The 12871-nt window shown below is 58.4% G+C and overlaps 1 protein-coding gene across 7 annotated transcripts in view; it reads right to left on the bottom strand.

Annotated features, from left to right (window-relative positions):
* TRAPPC9 (trafficking protein particle complex subunit 9) overlaps positions 1-12871 on the bottom strand; it is a 320362-nt gene that overhangs the window by 26166 nt on the left and 281325 nt on the right. The window lies entirely within an intron of this gene.

Below are 12871 nucleotides of genomic sequence, written 5' to 3'. Positions count from 1 at the left end.
AAATCTGGGAAGATGTGGCCGCTTTATGTTTAAAAGCCAGAACCTAGAAGCAGGCCAAGTGTCAATCAACAAAGGAATGGACAGGAATGTTACAATACACATGCACACGATGGAAACTATTCAACAATAAAAAGGGGCAAACTATTGAGACACGCGACATAAATGAACCTCGAAATGATTATACTGAATGAACGAGGCCAGTCACAGAAGAAGGCACAGTGCCAGAATCCATTTACAGAAAACTCTAGAAAGCACAGACTGACCCACAGGGACAGAAACACATCAGGGATGGGAAGGGGGCGTGGGAAGGGGCAGAACGGAGGCGTCGTGAGGGGGCAAGGGGACCCAGGGGTGACGATGACCACCGGTGTCCACCTTTGTCCAAACTCACCACACTGCACCCCTCAGATGTGTTTAGTTTATTGTGGGTCAGTGGACCTCAACAAAGCGGCTAAAGAAGTCTGGAGGCTGCGTCAGCCAGGTGCACCCACACTTCTTTCCAGCGCCCACTCAGCAAGGCCACGCCTCTTCTGTGGGACAGCACTGGCGTGACAGGAGTGAGGGAGGAGCACAGGCAGAGCCTGGGCGATGGCTCGTCACCGCTTAATTTGAGTTTGAGGAGGAAAACTCCCATTCAGAAGTGACTGAGCTGCTTCGTGTCTGTGTCATAGCCTGAGCGGGAAGGGAGGGGAGAGGAGGGGGGAGGGGAGAGGAAGAGGGGGAGAGGTGAATGCAGGGGAAGGGAGAAGAGGAAGGCAGGAAAAGGGAGGGGAAAGGAGGGGAGAAGAGGAGGGGAGAGGGAGGGGTGGGGAGGGAGGGGAGATGGGGGAGGGGAGGGGGGAGGAGGGGGGAGGGGAGGGGGGAGGGGAGAGGAAGAGGGGGAGAGGTGAATGCAGGGGAAGGGAGAAGAGAAAGGCAGGAAAGGGGAGGGGAGAGGAGGGGAGAAGAGGAGGGGAGAGGGAGGGGTGGGGAGGGAGGGGAGGGGAGGGAGGGGAGGGGGGAGGGGGGAGGGGGAGGGGAGGGGGGAGGGGAGAGGAAGAGGGGGAGAGGTGAATGCAGGGGAAGGGAGAAGAGGAAGGCAGGAAAGGGGAGGGGAGAGGAGGGGAGAAGAGGAGGGGGAGAGGGAGGGGTGGGGAGGGAGGGGAGATGGGGGAGGGGTGAGGAGGGAGGGGAGGGGAGGGAGGGGGCAAGGGCGATGGCTGGGCCCACCGGGCACTGTGTGGTGAGCGGTGTCTCCCCTCCTGACGCAGCTGGGAGCTGGGGTTGCTGCACCTGCCCTGAGGATGAAGACCTCGGGGCTTCAGAGGCGGCTCGTCCCTGAGGTCTCACAGCCCAGGCCCGAAAGGGCCTCACCGAAAGCTTACATGTCGATGGATCAAGTTAAAGACGCTGGTACATGTTCAATTTTTTCCTAAATCTTCATCAGGTTGATAGTTCAAAATTGGTGACTGTTTAAGTTCGACTTTAATCTATGTTTTCAAGTCGACCTCATGGTTTTTTGCGCTGAGTCTAACAGCTGCCTGCTCTTGGCCGGGGCCACCTGCCCGTTTGCACGCGGCCGGTTTCTGCCCAGGGACCCCAGGCTGATCACCAGGCCCCGCAGGAAAGCCACTGCACAGTGGGACGTGGGGCCACCCGTGATTTCACGGCTGGGCTGAAGGTCCGCCCGGCAACATGGGGTAAAGCCTGATGCTGCGTCTCCCCCAGGGCTGTCGTCGGCACCAAAGAAATCGGGGTGCGGAGGCTGCTGGGGTGACAGGAGGACCTGCGCACCGTGGGCACCACCGCCACGCCCACGGGGTCTGCCTTTGCTGCCAACCCATTCCCAGGTGCAACAGAGGGCACTGGACTTGGAGCCAAGTGGCGCAATTTCAACCAGGCCCTGGCCTCCCACCCGTGCGACCCCCACAAGCTGCTCCCTCCTTGAACTTGTCTGTGCTGAGTACTGATGGTGACACATGCCACCCAGAGCATAGACACAAGTGCCCCTCGCAAAGCACGGCGTGTGGCGGAGCCTCCACACCCCTCCCCCCAGCCCCTCCGGCAGCTTCACAACCAGAATGGCGACTGTGCGTGCTGGAGGGGGGAGAGGAGGGGGGTTAATATAAAATCTAACTTGCTTTCCTTTTCCCACAGGGAAAAGGTTTCTAAAAATAGCCCAGCCTGTCAAAACCGTTAACCATCAGGCCAGGCAAGGAGGGCTGCTGGGGAGGGAGCACAGCTCAGAGCTGGGAGGACCTTCCCATGCCGAGACCGACCGGCCTCAGCCGGCCAGCCGGCAGTCCGCAGTCCTGGGGCCAAGACCACCCTCGGGCGGTGCCATCACAAGCTGGCAGGGGCACTTCCTGACAGCCACCACTGCAGAACGACAGCGACCACCGACCACCGGTGAGCCTGCCTGCCTGGCCTGGGGCTCCTGCTTTTACACATTCCCTCCCCACCCCACCCCCACAGGTCTGCAATGAGCCACCTTCCTGAGACAAGACTGAGGCTCAGAGAAGGCAGGCGCCTCTCCCAGGCATCCAGAGGGCCTGGGCCAGGCTGGAGGCCCCTCTGCCAGTGCGCTGCAGGCCAGGCCAGAGGGGTTTGGAAGAACGTCCAAAGGAAGAGCCAAAAGACCCAACACGTGGTTCTCCCTGATATGACACTGTCTGTGCACTAAGATGCAAACAAGTCGTGGGAGATGAGAGCGCAGGGCAGCTAAAGTCAGCATGCATGTTCATCTAAACAGCATCAAAGTAGAAAAACGCACTAGCAATGTCTCTGGGGAAGTGCATGGCTCACTGACGCACTGGTTCCCCACACCCGCTGCCCTCTCCTCTCCAGGCCGACCCCCAGGCAGCAGAAAGCACCCCCTGCCCCCAGCTGGAGGCAAGAGCACAGGTGGCTTGGCACCACTCTGGGAGCTGCGCTGCCATGGGCAGGCTGGCACCGTGTCCCCTGCTGCCCCCAGGCTCACTGGGAGCCCCGAGGAGGTGGCCGCACCCAGTCCTAGGACCACGCTAATCACACAGCCACGACTGACCCGCCTTCACAGGCTTGTTTCCACTTGGCCTCTTCACCGCCCCAGGCCACTCAAACTTGAGCCCAGCTGAGCCACACTCCACCACCGGGAAGGCCTGTGTACCTGGTCAGGGCTTCCTAGAGGTCCTGCCCTTCATGACCATCCTCTCATGGAACCTGGAAACACGCCTGCCTGGTCAGGACCCTCGTGCCCACCTGCGGTGGCCGGAGATGAGGGCAGGCGGTGTTGGGGCGACGGCACCCAGACCTCCCTCTTCTGACCGTCCACGCAGCCTCCCGCCCTGGGTGGATGCAGCACGTGCTCACTCGTCTCTTGGGCTGGGATCAAAGGGAAGCACACCTTTGTGCCCCAGAGGGAGGCAGTGGTGGCGGGTGGGGAGGTCAGCAAACGGAGAGAACTGCGCTGGGGGGAGGACAGAAAGGTAGCGAGATCTCGGCTCCGTGCCCAGCACGTCCATTTATTACGAGGCCCCTATCGGACATCCGAGCGTGTACATGGTCAAGAGAGCTGCCTGGCTGCCTTCCCCCCGCTGCCCCGCATGGCGCCCCTCCTGGGTGCGGGCAGGACATTTGGTGTGTGCTGTGGTTCTCAGCAATGGCTTGACTCGGGCCTGGCGCGGCTGGGGAACATTACGACCTGTCGCTGTCCAACAGGGACAACAGGTGTGCAAAGTGCTCGCAGCACAATCTCTGCATCGGGACACACACAGGCAAGGACACTGGGAAATTGAATTTTATTACGAATTAATGGCTTTAATGCCTGTGATTAGGCCTCAAACACAGTCTATTTTCCCAAAGATAAGTTTAGCCCTGTTTGAACCGGGAACCCAAGTGCTCTGCTAATCAGATGCAGAGGTGCTGAATGGACTGCCTGGATTTTCACAAACTGCGATATGCGAATCAGTGATGCCAGGAGAGCTGCTGTTCTCTAGCAGGAGGTGCCCCGATGGGGTGTGGGGTGCACAGGCCGGGGACCGGGCCCTGCAGCCAGTGCACAGGGACCCGTGGCCTCTGCCCTGGGGGCAGGGTGCTGGGGGCTCCCAAAGGGTCAGGGGTTCTCGACAGCGGGTCTGGTGCTCAGAGAGGCAGCACGCCAAAGGGAGGGGCCCAAGCTCCAGAGCCTGGAGACCCTGATCCAATCAGTGCTGCTCCAGCGGCTGCAAAGCAGAGGGCTGGCGGCTTATCTAAACAACAGTCTGCGACAGGAGGTGAGACTCTTCAGAGGAACACCTGGAAACCACATGTGGGGCTGCAGGGGCCTCTCCGGCCTGGAACCCTCCATGCCCTCCTTTCCGGTCACCCTCTCGTCTGTGAGTGCCCGCTTTCCCACGTGGCCCCACAGCACCCTCCCAAAGCAGGGCCTTTGCAGGCTGGTGCTTCCCTTGGAACATTCTCCTCCCCTTCCTGCAGGCCTCCCGGGAGCCCTCCCGGCTCTGCTTTCCTCACGGTGCTGGGCGCCCATGGACAGGCTTCCCTCATGTCCACCTGTCCCAGCCCTTTGGGAGTGAGTTCCAGGAGCTCAGGACCCCACCTGACCCCTGGCACCGTCTGCAACAACCTACCCTGGGCGCTGTCACCGCCTGCCCTCTGGCTCTCCCTGGCCGCCCCGAGCTCGCGGTAGCACAGCTGCCACACCATCGCACAGTGCAGGCAGGGCTGCTGTCAAGAGACAGGTGAACCAAGAAAAGAGGTTCCGAGGCCAAATGGCAATGTTCTCCCCATGTGGGGACTTCTCGGGTCTCGACTGTGCTGAGGGCAGTGCGTCCCCACAGGGCTCGGTCGACGAGCAGAATCCCACACATGGGCCTTCATACCAGGCCCACCTCGGACACCCTGGGGAACCCAGGTATGGCCCCTGCCAGCTCCTCAGGAGGCGACAATGAGCTGGCCGTCCTCTCCTGCTATTCCTCGCACAGAGCCTGCTACTGTCCCCCTCGGGGGCCCTGAGGACCACACTGTCCCTTCCGTTCTCTGTCAGGTGCGTGGATGGGTGGGGCAAACACAAGAGGCACCGCTGGGCGGACGCTGCCCCTGCCTGGAGCTCCTGGTGGCTGAACCTTAGAGGATCCTGCAGGGACAGGCGCTAAATACAGACCTGCAAACTGACTGCAACTGTGCATTCCAAACAAGCAGCATTGGAAGGCTGAGGATTTACTGTCCTTGTGACAGAGGCTGTGTCTGTCCCGAGACTGACCTGACGTCGGGCCCACAGCTCCAGAAAGCACCTCTGCTTCCTTCCTAAGCCTGGGTGAAGATGGCCAGGATTTATGAAGCACCTACTGTGTGCCGGGCACTTCTCATGCCCTCACGTGCTTAGTCCTCGCTTCCCCTCCCTGGGAAGAAAGTACTTAGTGGGGTCTTGGGTGGGGGGGGGGATGTAGGATGCACAACTGGCATATACAAAAGTTGAGCTCCTGAGCGTGCCTCGCAGAATCGGGTCCCCACCTGGAACAGACCTTTCAGGCAACTGAGGCTGACTCCTCTCCCGGGCCACAGCTTCACAGGTGGCCTGTGGGCGCCCAGGCTGGGCAGAGCTGGGCTCTGGGCATCCCGGGAGCGCGGGCTCTTCCCATGGGCTGACTTTTATGAACCTCGCTGTGGGCAGCACAGAAAGGAAAGGTCCTGAGCGAGCCCCCGCCCGGCCAACCCATCTCAGACTTGCCCGGAGCGTGTCAGGTTCTCACAGAAGCAGTTTGTGCCGCCTTCTATATTGGGTTTGCTCAGTGACGGTTCATCAGGGGCTAGTGCCCCAGGGCCCTGTCCCCCGCCCTCCACTCCCCTGCTGTTTTGAGGATCGATCTCCGGTGGTAATTGGCTTGTGCTTGGCTGGTTTTCATTTCTAAAGGTCTGCCTGCCACCTTGGGTCTCACTGGGGCCCGGGCAAGCGTCATGATCTCAGATCACTTCCCAACACTTTAATTGTGTGCTCTGGGTTTCAGGTTAGTCCACGGATTATTTTTCAGATAATTGAAAAGGAAGCATTCAAATGCTACGTGATGGCTGTAAGTGCTCGTCAAAGTGTCTGCTTCCCGGTGACTTCACTAGTCCCCGAGCCCTCACCGCCCCTCCCAGCCCGCTTTGATTACAGATCCTATCAGCGCATTGCCTGGCAGTTAAGCCACATGAGGCCCCTGGGGAAGCTGTGTGTGAATCACGGACACACCGGCTGTTCAGGCTAGGAGGGTCCCCAGCCAACCCCGCTGTCTTCCGAGCAGTGTTTTGAGATCTCTGTGTCCAGGAAAAGCTGGTGTGTTGCTGAGGGGCCCACGGAGAGGTCAGCCTGGCTCTCCTCACTTCTCAGCAGTGGCCTCCTGCTGCCCTGTGTGGCCAGGGTCATTGGCAGGATGCAAACCTCTCAAAGAGCAGGGTCTGCATTGGAACCGGGACACCTAGGTCTCCATCCGTGTCCCACTGTGGCCTGTGGAGACAGCCACGGGTCACGAGGACACAGAGGCAAGGGCAGGTGTGCAAAGAGGGCAGCTCGTCCTGGGAGGAAGGGACACACAATGGACTGGATATCGCAGCAGGTACCAAGGGGAAAGGGGCAGCTGCCTGGAGGGGGCAGGAGGTGAGGGGCCAAGTCACCAGCGTGGGGTGAGGACAGAGCGCCGCTGAAGGGCGGTGCAGAAGCACACGGCAGCAGCGTGCTGGCTCTCGGGAGCTGGGAGAGAAAGTTCAGAAGGGGAACAACTGTTTGAGGTCATGTGGGGAGCTTGAAACTGGGCACAGGAGGATTTACATCTCAGAAACCAGCAAATGCTACACACCGGGCCTTCCACCGAGCCCCTCCCCAGAGGGCTGGTTGTTGAACATTAACCTGCACACCACTGCATAAACACCCCTCCCCCAGATGGCCAGGGATTCGCTGGACCTCAGTCGGGCAGGACAGAAGTTGGATTTCTGGCAAAACCCAGGCGATGAAGCCTTTGGACTCAAGAAGCCATGAAGCCTAGACGTGAATTATTGAGACAGCACTGCCTTCTCTGGTCTGATGGCCCTCGTTGGAAGATTCCAGGGTCTTTTCCAGAGGAAGGGCCTAAAGATTCGGATAGCTGGAGGGGTCCCCGGTGAACGGGGCAGGCTCCACTGTACTTTTCCACGTGGGACCTACAGTCAAGCAGCCCTCCGTGTGCTCAGAGCTGAAGCTTGTCACCAGCTCTAGGGCCTCACTCGTCACAGGAACGCCAGACAAGGGCAGTCGTGTGAGAAAACCTTTAAGGAGGAAGAGACCAGGAGCAAGAAAGAGGAGAGAGCGAGAGAAACAGCACCAATGCAGGGAACCAAGAGAATGTCACAGAGAATGTCACAGAAAGCTACAATTGACATTCGCAGAAAGAGAAGACACTCCATCAATTAAATAAATAAATAAAAAAGAATGAGATACTATAAAAAGGAACAATCGTAGAACAATGAAAAACTCCTGGAGACTAAAACTGTAATACGAAAATTAAAACGAAATTTAGTACACAGACTGGAAATAAAATTGGGGAAGTTTCCCAGGAAGCAGAATAAAAACTCTAAGAGACGGAAAAGGAGAGAGAAAAGAAAATGAAAGGACCAGCCAAGGAGGTCGCATCTCCAATTAATAAACATTCTAGGAAACAGAGAAATGAAAAGGGGGATTGCTAAAGAAATCATAAAAGAAATTGTCCTAGTTTTGTTCTGTTTTTTTGAACTGAAATGGTCCACTAAGGGCCCACTACGAAAGACCAACATCAGGACACATTACATGAAATTACAGGCCACTGGGGTTTGAAGAGAAGATGCTGAAAGCTCCACAAGAGAAGAAAACAGGTCATTTGCAAAGAATCAGAGTCAGAAGTCACACGCAGTAGACGTCTCAAGATGAACACCAGAAGTTCATTTTTCAAAGATGTAAAAAGATCTGAAAGCTAAAAGACACATTTTGTCAGCTAGAAGGCAGGACCAACATCTTCAAAATTCCAAAGGAAAATAATTCTAAATTCTAAACCCAGGGAAATAGTCAATTAAGTTTGAGGAGAGAATGAAGGTATTTTTCACACATACAATGTTTCGAAATATTGTTTTCCTATGTATTCCTTCCGGGGAAAGCACTAGAGGAAGTGCTCCAGTAAGCTGAAGGAGTAAACCTACTGAGAGAAAGACGGCTCAGGTGCGATGCGGGAGGCCTGGGAGACGTCCGGCAGGCGTCACAGTCACTAAGGCTGAGTCACTAAGTCACTAAGGCCAGTAAGCAGGGGGCCACAGCCGCGGGGGCCATGGCCGCTGGGCCCAGTGAGACGGGAGGGCAGGTGAGACGCCGTGAGCCCTCATGGCCGCGGGCCTGCTGCCCACAGCATGCTCCGTGGAACACCAGCCTGAGAGGATCTCATGGGTTTTACATTGTAAAGGGTCCCAGGACACGTAAGTTTAGCACTGGCGGGGCTGATAGAATCCAGAGTCCCTCACTCAGGGACTTCTCAGAGCCTCTCCCAGGCTCACGTGTCTCCACAGGGAGGTGCCCAGAGCAGACTGCCCGCCCACCCACCTTTGCACAGAGCACCACAAGGACCCAGGGCCCATGGAGAAATGCAGGCGGGCGCTGCAGTTGGGCAAGACGATGGCCCTGGCCCAGGACATGGCGCGATGAGGAGGGTCCGACTCATGGGAGAGGGTCTCTGTGGCAGGTAGAATTCCCGGGGTGTGGGGGTGCAGGCAACCACTAGGAAGGGCGTCTAGGAAGGTGGGAGGGGCTGGTCCTTTAAGTGTTGTCGCCTCCTGGGCTTTGGGAGTCAGGCAGCCCTGTGCTGGTTCCCCTGCCTAGAAGCTGGGAAGTGGAGCAAGTCATTGGATGCCACCTTGTTTCTCTGTCCTCAGCCCCAAAATACAGTGTCTGGTGAGGATCAAAGGACACGAGATTCTCCAGAAGCATCTGTGGCTGGGAGCGGTACCCGAACGTAAGGGATGGGGCCGGAATTAAATTTGGATACCTGCCTGCCGCACAGGGGCACTGGGGTCACTCTGGCTGCTGGAGCCCGTTTTCCTTTGTTTCTAAGCAAAACTTGGCCATTAAGCTCCAGGTGAGCAAAGGAGTAGTCCCAAGTGTCTCCACCCCGGCGCCACCTGGGCCAGGGGAGGCGGCCCCGGGACAGGCCTCGGAGCGTCGGGGGAGCAGGAGCCCACACGACAGGGGCCTGGAAAGACTCATCAAGGTCGGGTTTGGGTTTGGGGCAGAACGGGGAGTTGGGGCAGCGCCAGTCTTCCCACAAAAGGCCTCCTCTCTGGGGCCACAATCGCCTGGATCCGGAAACACTGCCCCTCCCTGAATGGAGGGAGGAGGCGAGGGGGCTGGTGTGGGGGCTGGTGTGGGGACTGCCCTGCCCATGCCGTCACTCAGGGTGGCACTGCAGAGGTGCAGGCTGGACGGGCACACGGGCCACCAGGGCAGAGCTGTGGGATAGGGGAGGGGCTGCATGGCACCAGCCCCACGCCTCTCTCACACCTCCCAGATCTGAAGATCGAAGCCAGAATCTCTGCCCTCCATCCCTGTGAGAGCAATTAATGCCCCATAAAAATGGAAATCTAATTTCCATGATACGTTCTGCGGGAAAGGTCACTTCCACCACCAGAAAATTGCATTTTTTGGTTGGTTTCCAGCGGCTGCAGGACAGGGCTGGTGACCCGCCCACGGGGCATCCTGGCAAGCCCTGAACGTGAAGGCCAAGAGGTTCTGAAGGGCAGCCACAGCTTCAGGACAAGGGGGCTGACACGAGCTCCAAGCTGAAGTATTTCCCTGGGGCTCCGGGCCCCACATTCGCACATCGGGGTGTGTCCTGGGCAGGCGCAGTGCCTGGCTCGGGGGTGACCAATAAGCAGCGCACCATCCACCCCCACAGGTGAGGGGAGCCGGCCAGAGAGCCTGTGCTCTCACCGGGCGGGGGGGAGGGGAGGGAAGAAGCCCAGGGCAGGGCTCCGCACTGTGCCCCAGGCCCCGTGGCTCCTGGTCCCCCCGTTGTGCACCATTCTCGGGGGCTCACTGTGAGAGGTGAGTGGGGCTGGGGCAGATCCATGGACTCCTCACAGCAAGCCATGGGTGGCCATCCCTGTGCCCACTGAGCCACAGGTGACAAAACACAGAGCCAGCGGCGTTATAAGAACTGGAAGCCAGAAGGGCACAGCCCCATTGGACGGCAGGTCTCCTGGTCTCTTCTTGCATTTTACAAGCGGGCACAGAGTGCCGCCTCTCCTCAGGGCTCTGCACCCTGGCTCCCCTTATGTGCCAAGCGAAGGAGCTGGGATGGGGCAACCACTGGCAGCTGCCCTGCTGCGTTTGGAAGACCATCCTGGACTGAGTGTGGAAGATGGATAGGAGGGTGGGAATGGAGGTGTGCACTCATTCGTGAAACACTTGTGCTCCTACTAAGTGCCAGGCACATGCTAGGAACTGGTTCTACAAGGAAGCCAGGTGCCACGCCGTGTGGCTGAATGAGAAGGCAACAGTGGAAAGTCGGGGTGCAGGGCACACAGAGGAGGGGCCCTCTGCAGGTGGGAGAAGAGGCCGATAATGGAAACCGCCTAGGCGCGGGAGACTGGAGGTCTGCTTACAACCATTGGATGTGGGGCCTGGCCCTACACACCACGTGCTTTGAACATGATCTCATTTTTATGCCAAGCAAGTCTGTGGCAGTGAACGGCCCGCTGTCAGTGAGTGAGAGACACTGAGGCTCCGAAAGGTTACATCGCACGTGGGACATGTCTCCGCCCACGGGTGGGAGAGACAGGTCTGGCCCCAGGGCCCACGGTCTCCTGCCTCCAGTCATGCTCCAACCTGCTCAGCCATTTCTGCCAACAGCCCTGTGGTCCCACAGCCCTGAGGCTACGCCTCAGACCTGCTCGTCACCCGCCACCCCGTCCTCTGTGTGAACAACCCATTAACCTGTCTGTCCAGGTCCCACTTCCCTTGCAAGGTGGCTGCACTGGTGTCCTTCCTCCCAGGCTGTCACAGGCATCCCCTGCCAGTAACACATTACGGAAGGAGTGAGGGCAGGTCACCCCGAGGGGCCAGCCCTGGGGCTCTTGAGCTTCACCTGGCTCAGCGGGCTCTGCCCTGCCAGCTCACTGGTCTCCCCCAAGGGGATCTGATGCCTCGTCAGCACGGCTTTCTAGTCAAAGTGCAAAACAGCCGCTCCTCCTAGGCCTTTCTGTAAAGACAGCAGCATCTGCATGTTCACGTCTGAGGACCGTCCCACACGAGTCTGCTTTTAATACTCGGAATCTGACAAGGCACATGCAACGTGCAGGTGAGATGCTCCAGACGTGCGGGCAAGAGCAGCTAGGGAGACCCCTGTCTCTGCCAGAGAGCACACTTCTGGGTGGTTCTGGGCTGGGGGGGTGCTGGGCGGGGCCACCAGGAGTCAGCAAGGGCCTGGCGCTCTGACCTGCCATTTACCTGGGCTTCCCTGGGCCTCAGCTTCACCATCTTAAACTCCGTGAGCTCTAAGCTGAGGGCGGGTGTAATACTCTGGGCAAAAGCACGTAATGAGGCCACCGGAGTGACCAAGGGTGTGCCCTCTGCTCGGAGCGCCCTACCTGACTTGTAGTCAGCGTTCATGATTCTGCCCAGAACAGCCTCCTCCAGGAAGCAGTCTGGCCTCCGTGTTGGATCAGCTGTCCGTCTCTCCATCCCTACAGTCGGAAGAATTCTAAAACAAACCCCAGTGACCCCCACTCATGCATGAGCTCCTCTTGAATGCGGGTGGAACCTGGGACTGGGATGATACCACTGCTGCCATCCTGTGACATCGTCTGACAGAAGGGAGACAGTCTGGGTGGGCCTGACGTAATCAGGCGAACCCTTTAAAAGCAGAGACGTTTCTCCAGCTCATCTAAGATGAGATCGCCAGAGATTCGAAACATGGAAAGGATTGGATAGGCCACTGCCAGCTTGGGACAGGGGCGGCCTCTAGGAGTTGGCAGTGGCTGCCAGCAAGGAAACAGGGACCTCGACCCTCCAGTCACGGGGAACTGAACTCTGCCACCAACAAAAACGAGCTTGGAGTAGACGTTCCCCAGAGCCACCCCACAAATGCCTGCTTTTAGCTTTGTGATACCCTGAGCAGAGACCTTCTTCAAGCGTCACGCTCCCTCACCCTAGCTGACTTCTCCTCAGCTTTCAAGATTCTGCCAACAGCAGGGGTCTTCTGCCTCGGTTTCCTCAGAGAGCTCCCCTACTCCCTGGTGGGCAAGAAGCGCTTCTCGTCAGCCTGCTCACGCCTCACTGCCCAGCTCAGACGCTCTCCCCTGAGCCATCCAGCCTCCTCTACTCAGGCTTGGAACGAGCAGCCCACAAAGGACCTGGCCTCTGGCCCCGGCTGACTGCAGAGATTAGCCGTGCCCACGCCCAGCTGACAAAAGAACTCTCCTCCTTGCACAGAGCAGACTCCCCACAACAGGTATTATTCCTGTCCTGACACACCTGCATCTACTGGCAGCAGAAACTTGAGACAATTCCACGGCTACAAACTTGTCCTAGGGAAACGCCCTGTGAGCCTCGGGCATTGCACTGCGAACAATTAGGCTCCTATCACCTGGGACAATTACACGTGTGTTCACCACAGGACGCATACGGAGCTCGGAGCTCGAGGTGACTCCTCTGTGAAGCCGGGGAGCAGGAGCCAGCGTGCACGGGGGACCACTAGCCAACAAGAGCGTGTTCAAGGGAAGCAGTCCCACGGCCCTCAGCCCTGGGGACCACCTGGGCAGCAGGTCATGTCACTACCTGGCTGCCAGTGGAGGGAGCGACTCGGCTGGCTGGCCGAGGACTTGGCAGAAAGGCCTGACCTGGACTCGGGCCCCCTGGTGCAGAGTTCCTGGCTTCTCCACCTGC

Source organism: Rhinolophus sinicus, chromosome 6 (genome assembly GCF_057876585.1).
Source record: "Rhinolophus sinicus isolate RSI-liver-muscle chromosome 6, RSI-T2T, whole genome shotgun sequence".
Classification (NCBI taxonomy): Eukaryota; Metazoa; Chordata; class Mammalia; order Chiroptera; family Rhinolophidae; genus Rhinolophus; species Rhinolophus sinicus.
Note: the sequence above shows the minus strand (reverse complement) of the source record. Positions and strands in the feature narration are given on the sequence as shown.